The following is a 10,633-nucleotide window of genomic DNA, read 5'->3' as shown; positions in this document are numbered from 1 at the left end:
ACACCCCCTAGTGTAAACGAGCCCTTAGTGTGCGCACAGAAGGTACAGGGCAGGAGCGAGAGAAGGGAGATACACACCCGCTCTTCTTACAAAAAACACCCCCTAGTGTGAGCGAGCCCTTAGTGTGCGCACAGAAGGTACAGGGCAGGAGCGAGAGGAGGGAGATACACACTAAGGGCTCGCTCACACTAGGGGGGGGGGGGTTTATGTAAGAGGATCGGGTGTGTATCTCCCTTCCCTCGCTCCTGCCCTGTACCTTCTGTGCGCACACTAAGGGCTCGCTCACACTAGGGAGTGTTTTATGTAAGAGGATCGGGTGTGTACCTCCCTTCCCTCGCTCCTGCCCTTCTGTGCGCACACTAAGGGCTCGCTCACACTAGGGGGTGTTTTATGTAAGAGGATCGGGTGTGTATCTCCCTTCTCTCGCTCCTGCCCTGTAGTTTCTATGCGCACACTAAGGGCTCGCTCACACTAGAGGGGGTTTTATGTAAAAGGAGCGGGTGTGTATCTCCCTTCTCTCGCACCTGCCCTGTACCTTCTGTGCGCACACTAGGGGGTCGCTCACACTAGGGGTGTTTTATGTAAGAGGATCGGGTGTGTATCTCCCTTCTCTCGCTCCTGCCCTGTACCTTCTGTGCGCACACTAAGGGCTCGCTCACACTAGGGGGTGTTTTATGTGTGAGCGAGCCCTTAGTGTGCGCACAGAAGGTACAGGGCAGGAGCGAGGGAAAGGAGATACACACCCGATCCTCTTACATAAAACCCCCCCCTAGTGTGAGCGAGCCCTTAGTGTGCGCACAGAAGGTACAAGGCAGGAGCGAGGGAAGGGAGATACACACCCGCTCCTCTTACATAAAACACCCCCTAGTGTGAGCGAGCCCTTAGTGTGCGCACAGAAGGTACAGGGCAGGAGCGAGAGAAGGGAGATACACACCCGATCCTCTTACATAAAACACCCCCTAGTGTAAACGAGCCCTTAGTGTGCGCACAGAAGGTACAGGGCAGGAGCGAGAGAAGGGAGATACACACCCGATCCTCTTACATAAAACACCCCCTAGTGGGAGCGAGCCCTTAGTGTGCGCACAGAAGGTACAGGGCAGGAGCGAGAGAAGGGAGATACACACCCGCTCCTCTTACATAAAACACCCCCTAGTGTTAGCGAGCCCTTAGTGTGCGCACAGAAGGTACAGGGCAGGAGCGAGGGAAGGGATACACACCCGATCCTCTTATATAAAACACCCCCTAGTGTGAGCGAGCCCTTAGTGTGCACACAGAAGGTACAGGGCAGGAGCGAGGGAAGGGATACACACCCGATCCTCTTACATAAAACACCCCCTAGTGTGAGCGAGCCCTTAGTGTGCGCACAGAAGGTACAGGGCAGGAGCGAGAGAAGGGAGATACACACCCGATCCTCTTACATAAAACCCCCCCCTAGTGTGAGCGAGCCCTTAGTGTGCACACAGAAGGTACAGGGCAGGAGCGAGAGAAGGGAGATACACACCGGCTCCTCTTACATAAAACACCCCCTAGTGTGAGCGAGCCCTTAGTGTGCGCACAGAAGGTAAAGGGCAGGAGCGAGAGAAGGGAGATACACACCCGCTCCTCTTACATAAAACACCCCCTAGTGTGAGCGAGCCCTTAGTGTGCGCACAGAAGGTACAGGGCAGGAGCGAGAGAAGGGAGATACACACCCGATCCTCTTACATAAAACCCCCCCTAGTGTGAGCGAGCCCTTGGTGTGCGCACAGAAGGTACAGGGCAGGAGCGAGAGAAGGGAGATACACACCCGCTCCTCTTACATAAAACACCCCCTAGTGTGAGCGAGCCCTTAGTGTGCGCACAGAAGGTAGAGGGCAGGAGCGAGGGAAGGGAGATACACACCCGCTCCTCTTACATAAAACCCCCCCTAGTGTGAGCGAGCCCTTAGTGTGCGCACAGAAGGTACAGGGCAGGAGCGAGGGAAGGGAGATACACACCCGCTCCTCTTACATAAAACACCCCCTAGTGTGAACGAGCCCTTAGTGTGCGCACAGAAGGTACAGGGCAGGAGCGAGAGAAGGGAGATACACACCCGCTCCTTTTACATAAAACACCCCCTAGTGTGAGCGAGCCCTTAGTGTGCGCACAGAAGGTACAGGGCAGGAGCGAGAGGAGGGAGATGCACACTAAGGGCTCGCTCACACTAGGGGGGGGGGGGGGGTTTATGTAAGAGGATCGGGTGTGTATCTCCCTTCCCTCGCTCCTGCCCTGTACCTTCTGTGCGCACACTAAGGGCTCGCTCACACTAGGGGGTGTTTTATGTTAGAGGATCGGGTGTGTACCTCCCTTCCCTCGCTCCTGCCCTCTACCTTCTGTGCGCACACTAAGGGCTCGCTCACACTAGGGGTGTTTTATGTAAGAGGAGCGGGTGTGTATCTCCCTTCTCTCGCACCTGCCCTGTACCTTCTGTGCGCACACTAGGGGGTCGCTCGCACTAGGGGTGTTTTATGTAAGAGGATCGGGTGTGTATCTCCCTTCTCTCACTCCTGCCCTGTACCTTCTGTGTGCACACTAAGGGCTCGCTCACACTAGGGGGTGTTTTATGTGTGAGCGAGCCCTTAGTGTGCGCACAGAAGGTACAGGGCAGGAGCGAGGGAAGGGAGATACACACCCGCTCCTCTTACATAAAACACCCCCTAGTGTGAGCGAGCCCTTAGTGTGCGCACAGAAGGTACAGGGCAGGAGCGAGGGAAGGAAGATACACACCCTATCCTCTTACATAAAACACCCCCTAGTGTGAGCGAGCCCTTAGTGTGCGCACAGAAGGTATAGGGCAGGAGCGAGGGAAGGGAGATACACACCCGCTCCTCTTATATAAAACACCCCCTAGTGTGAGCGAGCCCTTAGTGTGCGCACAGAAGGTACAGGGCAGGAGCGAGAGAAGGGAGATACACACCCGATCCTCTTACATAAAACACCCACTAGTGTGAGCGAGCCCTTAGTGTGCGCACAGAAGGTACAGGGCAGGAGCGAGAGAAGGGAGATACACACCCGATCCTCTTACATAAAACACCCCCTAGTGTGAGCGAGCCCTTAGTGTGCGCACAGAAGGTACAGGGCAGGAGCGAGGGAAGGGATACACACCCGATCCTCTTACATAAAACACCCCCTAGTGTGAGCGAGCCCTTAGTGTGCACACAGAAGGTACAGGGCAGGAGCGAGGGAAGGGATACACACCCGATCCTCTTACATAAAACCCCCCCTAGTGTGAGCGAGCCCTTAGTGTGCGCACAGAAGGTACAGGGCAGGAGCGAGGGAAGGGAGATACACACCCGCTCCTCTTACATAAAACACCCCTAGTGTTAGCGAGCCCTTAGTGTGCGCACAGAAGGTACAGGGCTGGAGCGAGAGAAGGGAGATACACACCCGATCCTCTTACATAAAACACCCCCTAGTGTGAGCGAGCCCTTAGTGTGCGCACAGAAGGTACAGGGCAGGAGCGAGGGAAGGGATACACACCCGATCCTCTTACATAAAACACCCCCTAGTGTGAGCGAGCCCTTAGTGTGCACACAGAAGGTACAGGGCAGGAGCGAGGGAAGGGATACACACCCGATCCTCTTACATAAAACCCCCCCTAGTGTGAGCGAGCCCTTAGTGTGCGCACAGAAGGTACAGGGCAGGAGCGAGGGAAGGGAGATACACACCCGCTCCTCTTACATAAAACACCCCTAGTGTTAGCGAGCCCTTAGTGTGCGCACAGAAGGTACAGGGCTGGAGCGAGAGAAGGGAGATACACACCCGATCCTCTTACATAAAACACCCCCTAGTGTGAGCGAGCCCTTAGTGTGCGCACAGAAGGTACAGGGCAGGAGCGAGAGAAGGGAGATACACACCGGCTCCTCTTACATAAAACACCCCCTAGTGTGAGCGAGCCCTTAGTGTGCGCACAGAAGGTACAGGGCAGGAGCGAGAAAAGGGAGATACACACCCGCTCCTCTTACATAAAACACCCCCTAGTGTGAGCGAGCCCTTAGTGTGCGCACAGAAGGTACAGGGCAGGAGCGAGAGAAGGGAGATACACACCCGATCCTCTTACATAAAACCCCCCCTAGTGTGAGCGAGCCCTTAGTGTGCGCACAGAAGGTACAGGGCAGGAGCGAGGGAAGGGATACACACCCGATCCTCTTACATAAAACACCCCCTAGTGTGAGCGAGCCCTTAGTGTGCACACAGAAGGTACAGGGCAGGAGCGAGGGAAGGGATACACACCCGATCCTCTTACATAAAACACCCCCTAGTGTGAGCGAGCCCTTAGTGTGCGCACAGAAGGTACAGGGCAGGAGCGAGAGAAGGGAGATACACACCCGCTCCTCTTACATAAAACACCCCCTAGTGTGAGCGAGCCCTTAGTGTGCGCACAGAAGGTACAGGGCAGGAGCGAGAGAAGGGAGATACACACCGGCTCCTCTTACATAAAACACCCCCTAGTGTGAGCGAGCCCTTAGTGTGCGCACAGAAGGTACAGGGCAGGAGCGAGAGAAGGGAGATACACACCCGCTCCTCTTACATAAAACACCCCCTAGTGTGAGCGAGCCCTTAGTGTGCGCACAGAAGGTACAGGGCAGGAGCGAGAGAAGGGAGATACACACCCGATCCTCTTACATAAAACCCCCCCTAGTGTGAGCGAGCCCTTGGTGTGCGCACAGAAGGTACAGGGCAGGAGCGAGAGAAGGGAGATACACACCCGCTTCTCTTACATAAAACACCCCCTAGTGTGAGCGAGCCCTTAGTGTGCGCACAGAAGGTAGAGGGCAGGAGCGAGGGAAGGGAGATACACACCCGCTCCTCTTACATAAAACACCCCCTAGTGTGAGCGAGCCCTTAGTGTGCGCACAGAAGGTACAGGGCAGGAGTGAGGGAAGGGAGATACACACCCGCTCCTCTTACATAAAACACCCCCTAGTGTGAGCGAGCCCTTAGTGTGCGCACAGAAGGTACAGGGCAGGAGTGAGGGAAGGGAGATACACACCCGCTCCTCTTACATAAAACACCCCCTAGTGTGAACGAGCCCTTAGTGTGCGCACAGAAGGTACAGGGCAGGAGCGAGAGAAGGGAGATACACACCCGCTCCTCTTACATAAAACACCCCCTAGTGTGAGCGAGCCCTTAGTGTGCGCACAGAAGGTACAGGGCAGGAGCGAGAGGAGGGAGATACACACTAAGGGCTCGCTCACACTAGGGGGGGGGGGGGGTTTATGTAAGAGGATCGGGTGTGTACCTCCCTTCCCTCGCTCCTGCCCTTCTGTGCGCACACTAAGGGCTCGCTCACACGAGGGGGTGTTTTATGTAAGAGGATTATGTAAGAGGATCGGGTGTGTATCTCCCTTCTCTCGCTCCTGCCCTGTACCTTCTGTGCGCACACTAAGGGCTCGCTCACACTAGAGGGGGTTTTATGTAAGAGGAGCGGGTGTGTATCTCCCTTCTCTCGCACCTGCCCTGTACCTTCTGTGCGCACACTAGGGGGTCGCTCACACTAGGGGTGTTTTATGTAAGAGGATCGGGTGTGTATCTCCCTTCTCTCGCTCCTGCCCTGTACCTTCTGTGCGCACACTAAGGGCTCGCTCACACTAGAGGGGGTTTTATGTAAGAGGAGCGGGTGTGTATCTCCCTTCTCTCGCACCTGCCCTGTACCTTCTGTGCGCACACTAGGGGGTCGCTCACACTAGGGGTGTTTTATGTAAGAGGATCGGGTGTGTATCTCCCTTCTCTCGCTCCTGCCCTGTACCTTCTGTGCGCACACTAAGGGCTCGCTCACACTAGGGGGTGTTTTATGTGTGAGCGAGCCCTTAGTGTGCGCACAGAAGGTACAGGGCAGGAGCGAGGGAAAGGAGATACACACCCGATCCTCTTACATAAACCCCCCCCCCTAGTGTGAGCGAGCCCTTAGTGTGCGCACAGAAGGTACAGGGCAGGAGTGAGGGAAGGGAGATACACACCCGCTCCTCTTACATAAAACACCCCCTAGTGTGAGCGAGCCCTTAGTGTGCGCACAGAAGGTACAGGGCAGGAGCGAGGGAAGGAAGATACACACCCGATCCTCTTACATAAAACACCCCCTAGTGTGAGCGAGCCCTTAGTGTGCGCACAGAAGGTATAGGGCAGGAGCGAGGGAAGGGAGATACACACCCACTCCTCTTACATAAAACACCCCCTAGTGTGAGCGAGCCCTTAGTGTGCGCACAGAAGGTACAGGGCAGGAGCGAGAGAAGGGAGATACACACCCGCTCCTCTTACATAAAACACCCCCTAGTGTGAGCGAGCCCTTAGTGTGCGCACAGAAGGTACAGGGCAGGAGCGAGGGAAGGGATACACACCCGATCCTCTTACATAAAACACCCCCTAGTGTGAGCGAGCCCTTAGTGTGCACACAGAAGGTACAGGGCAGGAGCGAGGGAAGGGATACACACCCGATCCTCTTACATAAAACACCCCTAGTGTTAGCGAGCCCTTAGTGTGCGCACAGAAGGTATAGGGCAGGAGCGAGGGAAGGGAGATACACACCCGCTCCTCTTACATAAAACCCCCCCTAGTGTGAGCGAGCCCTTAGTGTGCGCACAGAAGGTAAAGGGCAGGAGCGAGGGAAGGGAGATACACACCCGCTCCTCTTACATAAAACACCCCTAGTGTGAGCGAGCCCTTAGTGTGTGCACAGAAGGTACAGGGCAGGAGCGAGAGAAGGGAGATACACACCCGCTTCTCTTACATAAAACACCCCTAGTGTGAGCGAGCCCTTAGTGTGCGCACAGAAGGTACAGGGCTAGAGCGAGAGAAGGGAGATACACACCCGCTCCTCTTACATAAAACCCCCCCTAGTGTGAGCGAGCCCTTAGTGTGCGCACAGAAGGTACAGGGCTAGAGCGAGAGAAGGGAGATACACACCCGATCCTCTTACATAAAACACCCCCTAGTGTGAGCGAGCCCTTAGTGTGCGCACAGAACGTACAGGGCAGGAGCGAGAGAAGGGAGATACACACCCGATCCTCTTACATAAAACACCCCCTAGTGTGAGCGAGCCCTTAGTGTGCGCACAGAAGGTACAGGGCAGGAGCGAGAGAAGGGAGATACACACCCGATCCTCTTACATAAAACACCCCTAGTGTGAGCGACCCCCTAGTGTGCGCACAGAAGGTACAGGGCAGGAGCGAGGGAAGGGAGATACACACCTGATCCTCTTACATAAAACCCCCCCTAGTGTGAGCGAGCCATTAGTGTGTGCACTGAAGGTACAGGGCAGGAGCGAGAGAAGGGAGATGCACACCGGCTCCTCTTACATAAAACACCCCCTAGTGTGAGCGAGCCCTTAGTGTGCGCACAGAAGGTACAGGGCAGGAGCGAGAGAAGGGAGATACACACCCGATCCTCTTACATAAAACACCCCCTAGTGTGAGCGAGCCCTTAGTGTGCGCACAGAAGGTACAGGGCAGGAGCGAGAGAAGGGAGATACACACCCGATCCTCTTACATAAAACACCCCTAGTGTGAGCGACCCCCTAGTGTGCGCACAGAAGGTACAGGGCAGGAGCGAGGGAAGGGAGATACACACCCGATCCTCTTACATAAAACCCCCCCTAGTGTGAGCGAGCCATTAGTGTGTGCACTGAAGGTACAGGGCAGGAGCGAGGGAAGGGAGATACACACCCGATCCTCTTACATAAAACCCCCCCTAGTGTGAGCGAGCCCTTAGTGTGCGCACAGAAGGTACAGGGCAGGAGCGAGGGAAGGGAGATACACACCCGCTCCTCTTACATAAAACACCCCCTAGTGTTAGCGAGCCCTTAGTGTGCGCACAGAAGGTACAGGGCAGGAGTGAGGGAAGGGAGATACACACCTGCTCCTCTTACATAAAACACCCCCTAGTGTGAGCGAGCCCTTAGTGTGCGCACAGAAGGTATAGGGCAGGAGCGAGAGAAGGGAGATACACACCCGCTCCTCTTACATAAAACACCCCCTAGTGTGAGCGAGCCCTTAGTGTGCGCACAGAAGGTACAGGGCAGGAGCGAGAGAAGGGAGATACACACCGGCTCCTCTTGCATAAAACACCCACTAGTGTGAGCGAGCCCTGAGTGTGCGCACAGAAGGTACAGGGCAGGAGCGAGAGAAGGAAGATACACACCCGATCCTCTTACATAAAACACCCACTAGTGTGAGCGAGCCCTTAGTGTGCGCACAGAAGGTACAGGGCAGGAGCGAGAGAAGGGAGATACACACCCGATCCTCTTACATAAAACACCCCCTAGTGTGAGCGAGCCCTTAGTGTGCGCACAGAAGGGACAGGGCAGGAGCGAGGGAAGGGATACACACCCGATCCTCTTACATAACCCCCTAGTGTGAGCGAGCCCTTAGTGTGCGCACAGAAGGTACAGGGCAGGAGCGAGAGAAGGGAGATACATACCCGCTCCTCTTACATAAAACACCCCCTAGTGTGAGCGAGCCCTTAGTGTGCGCACAGAAGGTACAGGGCAGGAGCGAGAGAAGGGAGATATACACCCGATCCTCTTACATAAAACACCCCCTAGTGTGAGCGAGCCCTTAGTGTGCGCACAGAAGGTAGAGGGCTGGAGCGAGAGAAGGGAGATACACACCCGCTCCTCTTACATAAAACACCCCCTAGTGTGAGCGAGCCCTTAGTGTGCGCACAGAAGGTACAGGGCAGGAGCGAGAGAAGGGAGATACACACCCGCTCCTCTTACATAAAACACCCCCTAGTGTGAGCGAGCCCTTAGTGTGCGCACAGAAGGTACAGGGCAGGAGCGAGGGAAGGAATACACACCCGATCCTCTTACATAAAACACCCCCTAGTGTGAGCGAGCCCTTAGTGTGCACACAGAAGGTACAGGGCAGGAGCGAGGGAAGGGATACACACCCGATCCTCTTACATAAAACACCCCCTAGTGTGAGCGAGCCCTTAGTGTGCGCACAGAAGGTACAGGGCAGGAGCGAGGGAAGGGATACACACCCGATCCTCTTACATAAAACCCCCCCTAGTGTGAGCGAGCCCTTAGTGTGCGCACAGAAGGTACAGGGCAGGAGCGAGGGAAGGGAGATACACACCCACTCCTCTTACATAAAACACCCCTAGTGTGAGCGAGCCCTTAGTGTGCGCACAGAAGGTACAGGGCAGGAGAGAGAGAAGGGAGATACACACCCGATCCTCTTACATAAAACACCCCCTAGTGTGAGCGAGCCCTTAGTGTGCGCACAGAAGGTACAGGGCAGGAGCGAGGGAAGGGAGATACACACCCGATCCTCTTACATAAAACACCCCCTAGTGTGAACGAGCCCTTAGTGTGCACACATACGGTACAGGGCAGGAGCGAGGGAAGGGATACACACCCGATCCTCTTACATACAACTGGTGGGCATAATAGCAATTTCTACAGTGACCACGTGAGTTACATCTCGCATTGAGGAGGGGGGTGGGCGGCATAATAGGAGCGATAGCAGATGTCTCTCGTTCCTCAAACCTAACTCCATATTTGGAGGAGGGCGGAGCCAGGATATAGACTGTGCTGATCAGAAAATTAGTATAGCGGCCGCTGCTAGCAGCGGCCTTAAAAATTCAGTAATCCGCCTGGAGTCCTGGACCCTGTTGGTGGTGGCGGAGAAGGCAAGTGGCCTGCAGGCAGAGATGCTGTGTGTGGGGACTGACTTAGTCTTCGGTCGTGCAGTAGCCCTCCGGGATCCATGCCTCATTCATTTTGATAAAGGTCAGGTACTGAACACTATCGTGAATTAGGCGACTTCTCTTCTCAGTGACAATGCCTCCAGCTGCACTGAAGGTCCTTTCTGACAGGACGCTTGCGGCAGGGCAAGAGAGAAGTTGTATGGCAAACTGCGACAGCTCTGGCCACAGGTCAAGCCTTTGCACCCAGTAGTCCAAGTGTTCATCATCGCTGCTCACAGTGTCTACATCCACAGTTAAGGCCAGGTAGTCGGCTATCTGCCGGTTCAGGCGTTGGTGGAGGGTGGATCCGGAATGGCTAAGGCGAGGCATTGTACTAAAGAATGTCCGCATGTCCGACATCACCATGAGATCGCTGGAGCGTCCTGTCCTTGCCTGCGTGGACATGGGTGGAGGATTACTGGCAGTGGTACCTTTGCGTTGTGGTGTGACATCACCCTTAAGCGCATTGTAAAGCATAGTTGCCAGCTTGTTCTGCATGTGCTGCATCCTTTCTGCCTTCTGGTGATTTGGAAACATCTCCGCCACTTTGTGCCTATACCGAGGGTCTAGTAGCGTGGTCACCCAGTACAGCTCATTCCCCTTGAGGTTTTTTATACGGGGGTCCCTCAACAGGCTGGACAGCATGAAAGACGCCATCTGCACAAAGTTGGATCCAGACGTACTCTCCATCTCCTCTTGCTCTTCCTCAGTGATGTCAGGTAAGTCGTCCTCCCCCAAGCCACAAACAATACCACAGGGACGTTGAGCAGCACAAGCCCCCTGCTACGCCTGCTGTGGTTGTTCTTCTCCCGCTGCCTCCTCCTCCACAGAAACACATTCCTCATCATCCGTGTCTGACTCCTCTTCCCCACACAACTCTTTGTCCTCCTCCCCCCTCCAGGGCCGGGCCGAGGCATAGGCTGGAGAG

The sequence above is a fragment of the Hyperolius riggenbachi genome, chromosome 10 (assembly GCF_040937935.1).
Source record: "Hyperolius riggenbachi isolate aHypRig1 chromosome 10, aHypRig1.pri, whole genome shotgun sequence".
Lineage (NCBI taxonomy): Eukaryota > Metazoa > Chordata > Amphibia > Anura > Hyperoliidae > Hyperolius > Hyperolius riggenbachi.
Note: the sequence above shows the minus strand (reverse complement) of the source record.